We start from the raw sequence: 13138 nt of genomic DNA, 5'->3' as shown, positions 1-13138 counted from the left end.
GGGCAAACGTCTGCCAACCGTAGGCCAGGGCTGCGTTGCCCGCACGGAGACCTCCACCTCGACCCATGAAGCCTTGCTGCAGCAGCCGTCTGCCTGCAGACAGAGACCGCCTGGACCCGTGGCCGGCAGTTCGTCGGCAAAGAAGCGCGGGAGCTGAAGCTAGGTGCCGGCCGGGTTCTCTGACCACGCGACGAACTCCGGCAACACCTCCACCGAGTGGAAGCGCGACCGGGGAGGCCGCGCAACCATGGCGCGCCTCACTTCATCGACGGGGCTGCCACGACCTGGGCGGCTCCCACCGCGCGAGGAGGCGCCACCGCGGCCGCAAGGGGCCACAGCTGGGGTCGCGACATGCTTGCGTGGGCGACCGCGTCCCCTCTTGTGCGGCGGCGAGCCGGGCCCCTCCTGGCAGGCCTTCCCCATCTCTGCGGCCGAGAACCTCTTCACCGGCGCCATGGGTGTCACTGCTAGCAATGAAGCAAAGAAGAAGAAGCGAGCGGAACAGGAAGAGATGGGCAACGGGGGCTCCGCCCCCCTCCTCATTTATAGCAGGAGAAGGCAACCGGCGACCCCCACAATCACAAGTAATGATGGTTTTCTCTGCATGCACCAGGGACTCGTCAAGTCGAGCAGTTGCTGAGGCAGCGTGGGGAAGCGAAGACACCCACATCCGTCAGTCGCCGGGCGTCAATCAAGGCCGCAGGCGGTTGGGGCCTGCGGCGCTCCGCACTTGCCCTTTGGCTTCGCCTCGAAGCCAAGTCCGAGCGCGCCTTGGGCCCACGGGCTAATGTCGGTGTTCTGGGAATGGGGTTCCCCAGACTTGCCTGCCTGCGGCCCACGGCGTGGCTCCAGCAGCTCACCAGCAAACACTCCAGACCCTCGCGAGGGGCCGAGCCTCTCAAGGCGGACGGCACAAGACCTCCTCAGGGGCGGCCTCACTAGCCTAGCTCGCGAGGAGCGGAGAGATCAAGGCGAGGGGCACCTCGTGAGGTTCCTGTGACGTGAGCCATGACGACCAAGGCCAGGCGGGCACCAGCGGGTGCAGAGTACCCATTGCCTCTTTGGTGCTAAAGGGGCAAGCGCAGGCGAGGAGTCCCGAGGCATCAGGCAAAGGTTTCCATATCGGCGCAACGAGACCAAGACCAGCAGGACGGCAGGAAGGAGGTCATCGCGGAGCCCACGACGGCGTCACCACCAGAGCCTTTGGCAAGCGAAGACCACCTTTTGTCAGGATAGCATGTACTAGTTGTCCCCCTTCAAATTGGCCGTTGTGGGATCCCTTCCCGCCTAATATTTGGGGAGAGGACCCGGGCCTCTATAAATAGGACTAGCCACCACCTTAGCAGGGGGATCATTCAGATCATCCTCTACCACACAAGCTCACCGAGCTCTAGAACACCTCTCCTCAGGAGGCTGTTCTTCACTTTTACTGGTTCATCCCCAGCCTACAAGGCAATCCACCACACCACACTGGAGTAGGGTATTACACAACATAGGTGGCCTGAACCAGTATAAACTCTTGTGTCCCCTGTTCTTCGAGTTCGACGTGCCGAGCTTTGAGATTGTGGCGAGTGTGTGAGCTAGGGGAGGGAGAGATCTTCGTGCGCACCCCAGTGTTCGAACCTTGAGGGTTTTGCCGGAACCCGAAATCTGACAGAGGGCAAAGTATGGCATAGAATATAAAGGGGACTATAGACTAGACAGAGGTAGTAGCACACGTCCGCTCTCTACGCAGCGACGCAACTGTCGGCCGGCTTGTAGGCGACCATTTCATGTGTGTTCAACTGCTCTGTGCGTGTGGTTGCTTGCGGTTCAGGAGGCCGCGGCACGCTTTGCTCTCGCGTCCCTCCGGGTGCTCTGCCCTCGTCCCTCCACGCGCGCTGCCAGTGTTTGGGGCCGGCGCACGATCACGCACGTTCGTGTGCATGCGGTTGCGCCGGGCGCGGCGCGACAATGTAGTTACCCGCTGCAAAAACTGCCATGTGAACGCGCAGAGAATCCAGGCCGCCCGGCCCCCATTTTTCCTGCAGCCATTATCTTCATCTCTCGCGTCACACGACACAATAAGCACACCCACGACAACACATACAGAGAGGACATACAGCGGTTCCAATGGTGCTCCCGGTGGCTCCAATGGCGCTCCCAGCGGCCGACGACAACAACGGCGGGCAGTTCACCATGCATCACGTAGTAGACACCCACGTGAGGGGGAAGGCCCTCTCGGTGGTGTACTGTAATGATCCGATCTCGGTGGAGAGCTCCACCCAAACTATGGAGCAGTTCCTTGCCGAGGACAAGTACCAAGTGGTCAGCTTCGACCTCGAGTACACCATCGGTCGTGCCGGGCACGATTAGAAGGTTTCCGTCGCCCAGTTGTGCCTGCGACATGACGTCCTCGTCTACCACTACCACCTTGCCACAAGGCCTTGTGAGCGTTTCTCCAGGTTTATCAACAACTCTAACTATAGTTTCGCTACGGTGGACACCACCAACGATCTAAAAGTGCTCAAGGTTTTGGGCTTGAAATGCCCGAATCTTGTCAACATCCAGCACGACTACAAGGTCTGGGGCAGCGACAAAAACAAACTGAACTCCCTGGTTGACCTCGCCTCGGCCATCATCGACCCCTACTACATGAAGATGAAAAATGAGAGCAAGAAGGACAAGAACGTCTGGCATAGTGTGTGGCATGAGAGACTGGATGAACAACATGTCAAGTACGCGGCCAAGGACGCGTACACAAGCTACGACATGTACAGGCGAATCATTGACATGAGGAAGTGTCTTCTTCCTGCCCCACACGAGGGATCAAGCCATAGAGCAGTGGCGGGAGCGTCACAAGAAGTAGATGACTAGACGATTGTTTCTCCTACTTTAGAATGCATGCAATTGTTTATTGAGGTGTGTGCGAATGATTTGTATAGTCACTTATGTAATTGGATGTTTATTTTAGTTAATATACATGTTATTCTTCTATAGACAGAGCAAATCACACGACTTATTAGCAACAATCGTCTGTGTTATTATTGGTCTTCGCACACATTTCTGATTACGGACATGTTTGCCACGTATCACACACATCTTGTTTAGTTGAACCGTTTCCATTGTGTTGCCTAATCACACACAGTTCATCCTAGTGAACCGTATGTTGTATATCGCACACACCTTCATCTGGCTGCCCGTTTCTTTTGTTCCTCCTCATCCCAAACAGTTAATTGAACTGAACCGTATTCCCTGCATCGCACACGCAACTAAAATATAAATCGTGTTTGATGCATCCGTCATCGCAAACGTTTTGCACCTTTTTGACGGATTTTTTACACCACCGTTTGCGATTATGGCATCGCACAGAGTTTCGTCCAAGGGTCTCTGATCATAGTGTCACGTTTGGACCATCCTGAAGTGGTGCAAGTTCAACTTCCACATCAAACTCATGTTCACAGATATCTGCACATTCATAGATAATGTCCACAACCAAGATTCACTTCAAAGCCAAAAAAATGTGAGGAGAGTTATAAATAAAGAAAAACCTCTAGTTCCAACTACCAGTGCGAGCACAACAAGTCAAGACCATGCGTAATTAATTATATTTTGGTTATTTTTTGACTAATCACGAATAACTTCTGGAAGCAGGTATAATTTCTAATGCCGGCCGCGGCTGGGGTCCAGGATGTTTTGAGCCAAATCGGGCAACACACCGAGTGTCTATGCCGGCAATGTGGTGGTCGTAGCATTCGTGGGTTCAGAGCGGCGGCAGCTCCCATGGTCTATTATTCCTCGGTGTCGGCGGTGGCCGCAAACGTGTTGGCCACCTCCGCCAGCATGTTGCGGTTCCGCCAACGTTTGCGTTGGATGGCGTGGCCAACCATGGTGCACTGGACGCCGTGGTCCCTCGTGTGCTGGCGTGTAGCAACTGGCCACTCCTCTGTGAGAAGGCATGGAGCGTCGAGTTGATGCACCAGGGGCCAGCTTGGAGCGGTGGCTTGCTCCTCCGCTTGCTCACCTGCAGCCTCGCCCATGGTACTGACGGCCTGGGGCGGGAGGGAGGTGGGGCAGCGAGCTGCCTGAATTTTTGGGGCCCCCAGTCGATTTTTATGCTGGAGAACTCGTCTTCCTGCTCACCGGATGCTATGGAGAGTGTGGAGAAAATGGTGTGGTGTGATACGTCTCCAACGTATCTATAATTTATGAAGTATTCATGCTATTTTATTATCCATCTTGGATGTTTTATGGGCTTTACTATGCAATTTTATATTACTTTTGGGACTAACCTATTGACCCAGAGCCCAGTGCCAGTTTCTGTTTTTTCCCTTGTATTAGTGTTTCGTGGAAAAGGAATAACAAACGGAGTCCAAACGGAATGAAACCTGCGGAAAAGTTATTTTTGGAAAGAAAGCAATACAGGAGACTTGGAGTGCACGTCAAGAGATCAACGAGGAAGGCACGAGGTAGGGGGGCGCGCCCACCCCCCTGGGCGTGCCCTCCACCCTCGTGGCTCCCCTGACGTATTTCTTCCTCCTATATATACCAATATACCCTAAAACCTTCGGGGAACAGAAGAGATCGGGAGTTCCGGCGACGCAAGCCTCTATAGCCACCAAAAACCAATCGGGACCCTGTTCCGGCACCCTGCCGGAGGGGGGAACCCTCACCGGTGGCCATCTTCATCATCCCGGCGCTCTCCATGACGAGGAGGGAGTAGTTCACCCTCGGGGCTGAGGGTATTTACCAGTAGCTATGTGTTTGATCTCTCTCTCTCTCTCTCTCTCTCTCTCGTGTTCTTGATTTGGCACGATCTTGATGTATCGCGAGCTTTGCTATTATAGTTGGATCTTATGTTGCTTCTCCCCCTCTACTCTCTTGTAATAGATTGAGTTTTCCCTTTGAAGTAATCTTATCAGATTGAGTCTTTAATGATTTGAGAACACTTGATGTATGTCTTGCCGTGCGTATATGTGGTGACAATGGGATATCACGTGATTCACTTGATGTATGTTTTGGTGATCAACTTCCGGGTTCCGCCCATGAACCTATGCATAGGGGTTGGCACACGTTTTCGTCTTGATTCTCCGGTAGAAACTTTGGGGCACTCTTTGAGGTTCTATGTGTTGGTTGAATAGATGAATCTGAGATTGTGTGATGCATATCATATAATCATACCCACGGATACTTGAGGTGACACTGGAGTATCTAGGTGACATTAGGGTTTTGGTTGATATGTGTCTTAAGGTGTTATTCTAGTACGAACTCTTGAATAGATCGATCCGAAAGAATAACTTTGAGGTGGTTTCGTACCCTACAATAATCTCTTCGTTTGTTCTCTGCTATTAGTGACTTTGGAGTGACTCTTTGTTGCATGTTGAGGGATAGTTATATGATCCAATTATGTTATTATTGTTGAGAGAACTTGCACTAGTGAAAGTATGAACCCTAGGCCTTGTTTCAACGCAATGCAATATCGTTTGTGCTCACTTTTATCATTAGTTACCTTTCTGTTTTATATTTTCAGATTACAAAAACCTATATCTACTATCCATATTGCACTTGTATCACCATCTCTTCGCTGAACTAGTGCACCTATACAATTTACCATTGTATTGGGTGTGTTGGGGACACAAGAGACTCTTTGTTATTTGGTTGCAGGGTTGTTTGAGAGAGACCATCTTCATCCTACGCCTCCCACGGATTGATAAACCTTAGGTCATCCAGTTGAGGGAAATTTTCTACTGTCCTACAAACCTCTGCACTTGGAGGCCCAACAACGTATACAAGAAGAAGGTTGCATAGTAGACATCAAGCTCTTTTCTGGCGTCGTTTCTGGGGAGGTGAGTGCTTGAAGGTATATCTTTAGATCTTGCAATCCAATCTTTTAGTTTCTTGTTTTATCACTAGTTTAGTTTATAAAAGAAAACTACAAAAAATGGAATTGAGTTTGCCTCATACGCTTCATCTTTTTAATATCTTTCGTGAGTATGATGGGAAGGAAAATTGTGCCAAAGTGTTAGAATAAGAATGCATTAAAATGTTTGGCACTAAATCTTTGAATGATGAGCATGATTGCAATGTTGTTAGTATGAACTCCTTGAATATCCATAGTACTAATGATGATTGCACTAGTCATGATGAAAATATCTCTTATAAGCATGTCGATTTTTGTGGAGTGTATTGGGTTTGCAAGTACACACCAAATAGGAAAGATAGATATTGCAAGAGGCATAAGCATTTAGAAACTAAATGGTTGCAAGAAAGGCTAAATGTTAGTGCTGAAAATTTAAAATATCTTAGGCATACTTGTGAACTTTGCAATGAACATGGTCATTTAAATATCAAATGCAAATTGTTTCATGATTGAATCGTGTCCAAAAATTGTGATGACTTGATTTCCCTTGCACATCATAATGAACTTAGCCTGCTTTTGGGTTATGAAGAATTGAAACGTCAAACTAAGTTTATTCCAAAATATAACCTTGAGAAATTCCTCGATATTGATCTAGAAGAAATTTATATGTATTGTGCCGTGAATTGCATTGAAAATCCTTATATTGCCAATTACATAAAGAAAAGAAAACAAATAGAAGATGAAGAGAATACTAATGAAAGGGAAGAGACTTCCCAATATCCTCCTATTATTTCTTATGATGAATCAGGTAACGAGGAGGAGCCTTCTATTCAACCAATCTCATTAATAAGGAGCTCCAAAAGGAAGATTAAACCCACACATGATGTGAAGAAGAAAAAGAAAAGACGGAGAAGCAAAGGTAGAAAGGTATCCCTTCCAAATAATGTTGCTCCTATTACTCATTGTGACGATGATAATTGCTATACTATTGGTGCTATCCATACTATTAATGATGGGAGTGATTATGCTTATGATATGAAAAGGCCCAAGCTTGGGGATGCTATGTTTGATGAAGATGATGTTTTTGAGAATATATTTGCTGCAATTAATGTTTGTCCCAAGCTTGGGGATGCTATGTTTGATGAAGATGATATTTTTAGCCTCTCAAGTTTCGGTATGCAAATTTATAATGATGATAGCATGCCTCCTACTTATGATGATTATATTGATGAAAGTGGGTTTGGAAGAGTGTCAACTTTAGGAAGTAATGATCCCACTATTTTGGAGGATTTTGAATCTTATAATATTTATGAAAGTGGATTTGGAGAGGTCATGACTTTATTTAGTGATGTATCCACTATTTCGGAAGTGGTTTCAATTGATTATGATGACAACAAAGTTGCTACTTATGATGATTATTGTGATGAAACTTATGCTATAAAAAGTAGTGATGATTATTTTATAAAACTTGTCATGATTATGATTCCCCTTTTTCTGAACATTACTCTTTTAATGTGGAAACAATTTATAGTATTCAAGTCTCTTATGATACTCCCACTATTCCGAATGAGAAGAATTTTGCTTATGTGGAGAGTAGTAAATTTTCTATGCTTGTAGATCATGAAAAGAATGATTTAGGTGCTGGTTATATTGTTGAATTCATTCATGATGCTACTGAAAATTGTTATGAGGGAGGAACATATGCTTGTAGGAATTGCAATAATATCAAGTTTCCTCTCTATGTGCTTAAAGTTTTGAAGTTATGCTTGTTTTGCCTTCCTATGCTAGTTGATTATTGTTCCCATAAATTGTTTGCTCACAAAATCCCTATGCATAGGAAGTGGGTTAGACTTAAATGTGCTAGTCATATTCTTCATGATGCTCTCTTTATGTCTCAATTCGTATCTTTTATGTGAGCATCATTGAAATCATCATGCCTAGCTAGGGGCATTAAATGATAGCGCTTGTTGGGAGGCAACCCAATTTTATTTTAGTTTATTGCTTTTTGGTTCTGTTTAGGAATAAATAATCCATCTAGCTTCTGTTTAGATGTGGTTTTGTGTTTTAATTAGTGTTTGTGCCAAGTAGAACCTTTGGGAAGACTTGGGTGAAGTCTTTATGATCATGCTGTAAAAAACAGAAACTTTAGCGCTCACGAGATTAGCTAAAACTTATTACTGGAGAGTGCTATTTAGTTGATTATTTTTGCAGATGATTACTAGACAAATTCCTCAGGTCCACCAATTTATTTTAGAATTTTTTGAGTTACAGAAGTTTGCGTTAGTTACCGATTACTACAGACTGTTCTGTTTTTGACAGATTCTGTTTTCTATATGTTGTTTGCTTATTTTGATGAATCTATGGCTAGTAAAATAGTTTATAAACCATAGAGAAGTTGGAATACAGTAGGTTTAACACCAATATAAATAAAGAATGAGTTCATTACAGTACCTTGAAGTGGTGTTTTGTTTTCTTTCGTTAACGGAGCTTACGAGTTTTCTGTTAAGTTTTGTGTTGTGAAGTTTTCAAGTTTTGGGTAAAGATTCGATGGACTATGGAATAAGGAGTGGAAAGAGCCTAAGCTTGGGGATGACCAACACCCCAAGGTAATATTCAAGGATAACCAAGCGTCTAAGCTTGGGGATGCCCTAGAAGGCATCCCCTCTTTCGTCTTCGTTCATCGGTAACTTTACTTGGAGCTATATTTTTATTCACCACATGATATGTGTTTTGCTTGGAGCGTCATTTTATTTTCTTTAGCTTTGCTTGCTGTTTGAATAAAATACCAAGATCTGAAATTCTTAAACGGGAGAGAGTCTTCACATAGCTACATAATTATTTAACTACTCATTGATCTTCACTTATATCTGTTTGGAGTAGTTTGTCATTTACTCGTGTGCTTCACTTATATCCTATGAGTAAATGGTTGAATGATTTGAATGTCATAAATCTGAAATTATATATGTTTCATATGCCTTTCCCATGGGGAGTAATGACTTCACATATAAGAAGTAGAGGTGGTAAATTTATTGAAGGTTAGCAAACATTGTATTGGTCACTTGAACAATTCATGAAAGAATATTGAAGGAAGAGAGATTTCACATATAAATATACTATCTTGGACATCTTCTATGATTGTGAGCCCCATTAATTATTTTCAAACCTGAGCAAATTAGTTGAAGTTGGACAAGGAACACAACATAATGAGTTATGCTTGGGTATATTTGTATAGAAGTTATATTGTTATGGATCCTCTAACATGTGGTGCTTGCCATTTAGAATCCTTTGCTAGCCAAAATATCTGTACTAAGCAGGAATACTGCTTGTGCATCCAAATTCCTTGAACCAAGTTTCTTCCATGAGTGTCCACCATATCTACCTATATGCGGTATTTACCTGCCGTTCCAAGTAAATTTGCATGTGCCAAACTCTAAACCTTCAAATAATAATCTGTTTTGTATGCCCGAATCGCTCATGTAGCAACTAGGGGCTGTCAGTATCTTCCATGCTAGGTGGGTTATTCTCACGATGAGTGGACTCCGCTCATCATTCACGAGAAAATGGCTGGTAACTGGGATGCCTAGTCCTATGATCAAAAGATCAAAAACAAATTCGCAAATAATTTAAACAAAACTCCCCCAGGATTGTTGAAAGTTGGACGGCACCCGTTGTTTCGGACAAGCCGTGGAGTGTGAATGTTGGTGGAGGGGGAGTAAAAACTTTACCTTTCTGCGTGGGAACTGCCTATAATGTATCTAGTATGGAAGATATTGGGAACTCTTGGTCGTTATGTTGACAATGAAAGCATACCTCTCAAAATTATTTTCATCTCTGTTTTAGCTTCGAGCTCTGGCACCTCTGCAAATCCCTGCTTCCCTCTGCGAAGGGCCTATCTTTTACTTTTATGCAAGAGTCAGTAGTATTCCTTCCCTTTCCAACCCACTCTTTAGTTGGCAAGCATCATGTGATGGAAAGATCTAAGCATATATGGCCATTCAAATATATTTGATCATGAATTATTATTGTTGACAATTATCTATATGATGAATAAGTTGGGAGGCGAAACATTAAGCCCCTATCTTTCTTTGTGTTTGATGGATGCTATTTGTTCTAAAAATATGCTTTGAGTGGTAGCAATCAAGGAAGACTATGATAGTTGAGTATGTGGGATTTGCTAGATCAAAGCTCTGACATAGACTCTTCCTGAAAATAAGATGAATTGTAATTGTTTGATGACTAATAACACGGTTTGTTAGTTTTCAAGAAAGTTTATGATCTATGCTTTAACATGTGAATAGTTTGTTACTTGATCATGAAAAGTTTTACGGTATGAGCTACTGTTATGACATATAATGATGCTAGAAAAGGTGATTGAAATTATCATTGATCAAATTTATGCACCTGCTGGCATTCACACTTCATAAATTCTTTCTTTTATCATATACCTACTCGAGGACGAGCAGGAATTAAGCTTGGGGATGCTGATACGTCTCCAACGTATCTATAATTTATGAAGTATTCCTGCTATTTTATTATCCATCTTGGATGTTTTATGGGCTTTACTATGCACTTTTATATTACTTTTCGGACTAACCTATTGACCCAGAGCCCAGTGCCAGTTTCTGTTTTTCCCTTGTTTCAGTGTTTCTTGGAAAAGGAATATCAAACGGAGTCCAAACGGAATGAAACCTTCGGAAAAGTTATTTTTGGAAAGAAAGCAATACAGGAGACTTGGAGTGCACGTCAGGAGATCAACGAGGAAGGCACGAGGCAGGGGGGGCGCCCACCCCTGGGCGCGCCCTCCACCCTCGTGGGCCCCTCGTGGCTCCCCTGACGTATTTCTTCCTCCTATATATACCAATATACCCTAAAACCTTCGGGGAACAAAAGAGATCGGGAGTTCCACCGCCGCAAGCCTCTGTAGCCACCAAAAACCAATCGGGGCCCTGTTCCGGCACCCTGCTGGAGGGGGGAACCCTCACCGGTGGCCATCTTCATCATCCCGGCGCTCTCCATGACGAGGAGGGAGTAGTTCACCCTCGGGGCTGAGGGTATGTACCAGTAGCTATGTGTTTGATCTCTCTCTCTCTCTCTGTCTCTCTCTCGTGTTCTTGATTTGGCACGATCTTGATGTATCGCGAGCTTTGCTATTATAGTTGGATCTTATGTTGCTTCTCCCCATATACTCTCTTTTAATGGATTGAGTTTTCCCTTTGAAGTAATCTTATCAGATTGAGTCTTTAATGATTTGAGAACACTTGATGTATGTCTTGTCGTGCGTATCTGTGGTGACAATGGGATATCACGTGATTCACTTGATGTATGTTTTGGTGATCAACTTGCGGGTTCCGCCCATGAACCTATGCATAGGGGTTGGCACACATTTTCGTCTTGATTCTCTGGTAGAAACTTTGGGGCACTCTTTGAGGTTCTATGTGTTGGTTGAATAGATGAATCTGAGATTGTGTGATGCATATCGTATAATCATACCCACGGATACTTGAGGTGACATTGGAGTATCTAGGTGACATTAGGGTTTTGGTTGATATGTGTCCTAAGGTGTTATTCTAGTACGAACTCTTGAATAGATCGATCCGAAAGAATAACTTTGAGGTGGTTTCGTACCCTACAGTAATCTCTTCGTTTGGTCTCTGCTATTAGTGACTTTGGAGTGACTCCTTGTTGCATGTTGAGGGATAGTTATATGATCCAATTATGTTATTATTGTTGAGAGAACTTGCACTAGTGAAAGTATGAACCCTAGGCCTTGTTTCAACGCATTGCAATACCGTTTGTCCTCACTTTTATCATTAGTTACCTTGCTGTTTTTATATTTTCAGATTACAAAAACCTATATCTACCATCCATATTGCACTTGTATCGCCATCTCTTCGCCGAACTAGTGCACCTATACAATTTACCATTGTATTGGGTGTGTTGGGGACACAAGAGACTCTTTGTTATTTGGTTGCAGGGTTGTTCGAGAGAGACCGTCTTCATCCTACGCCTCCCACGGATTGATAAACCTTAGGTCATCCACTTGAGGGAAATTTGCTACTGTCCTACAAACCTCTGCACTTGGAGGCCCAACAACGTCTACAAGAAGAAGGTTGCGTCGTAGACATCATGGTGCGGTTCTTGCCAGGCGTTTGGCCTCGTTTAAATAGTGAGTGGGCGAGAGGAGCCAGCCGACGTTGTGTTCTAAAATGCCGGCCGGCTTGTGGAAGGACGTTTTGTTGGCACACGCGCGGATTCAATGGAGGCAGGCGGGGCAGTCTGAAGCCGACTACATGTGGCGAGGAGGCGTGTTCAGCCTGGCCTGCAGCATGTGGGGCCCCCTTGGCTGGCATGCCGGTTCAATGCCTGCGCTATGAGAGGTCGCGTCCGTGCCAAAGCAATTACTCCCTCCAGTCCTTTTTTGTTTGGGTATAACAAAAATCTCTTTTTCCATTCACATTTTACAAGTAAAATTCGTGGACAAACTTTGACCCAAAATACAATGGGGACTAGTAAACCAGGACGGAGGTAGTAGCTATGAATTCCATTTCTGCTCCATACTAATTGTTCTAAAAACTACTTAGTACTTATAACGCGCCCTTGAAAATCAGAACTCTATACCCCGCTAAAAATGATATTTTAAACGTGGCTACTCGGTCAGTGGCAACTGGCAAGCCACCGCCTCCAAGTCGTTCACCTGTGGTCCCGACCATCAACTCCTATGGATCAAATTATCACACGAGCCGACTATTCCTACAAAGGTGCGCTCCACCACGTACCCGGTACCTGCGCATGCAGCAATCATGCACCTAGGGTTTTAGGGTTTATTTGTTTATGGTGCCTTTACGTAACTCTCATGTGTGCGAGAGACCGGCTGCGTGCGTGCGCCTCTTCTCTTTGTATATGTACTCCACCATTTGTCTGGTGTCCAAAAAAATATACAGTAGTAATAACTAGGAATGTCCCAATGCGTTGTCACACGATCAAAGTAGATTAATACATATTCACGGATTTGATAGAAAAAAGAGTCTAGTTTTGAAATACGTATATCACTAAAAATATGTTATGTTTCACTCGAAATATATTCCTTTGGCGGTTTTGATGAGGTAAGGGAGGAATGTGGTTGGTTTCAAGATTCGAGAAGTGGTATATATCTAATTTCTACTCTTACTAGCAAGATGCTCGTGCATTGCACGGCACATAAAGATGCATTTTTTTACAAAACACCTGTTGTGATTGACCCATGCAGGAGTAATCCCATGTGTAAAAACTAATGATATCTCGAGAATTTTATTGGAAAAA

Source organism: Triticum aestivum, chromosome 2D (genome assembly GCF_018294505.1).
Source record: "Triticum aestivum cultivar Chinese Spring chromosome 2D, IWGSC CS RefSeq v2.1, whole genome shotgun sequence".
NCBI lineage: Eukaryota > Viridiplantae > Streptophyta > Magnoliopsida > Poales > Poaceae > Triticum > Triticum aestivum.
Note: the sequence above shows the minus strand (reverse complement) of the source record.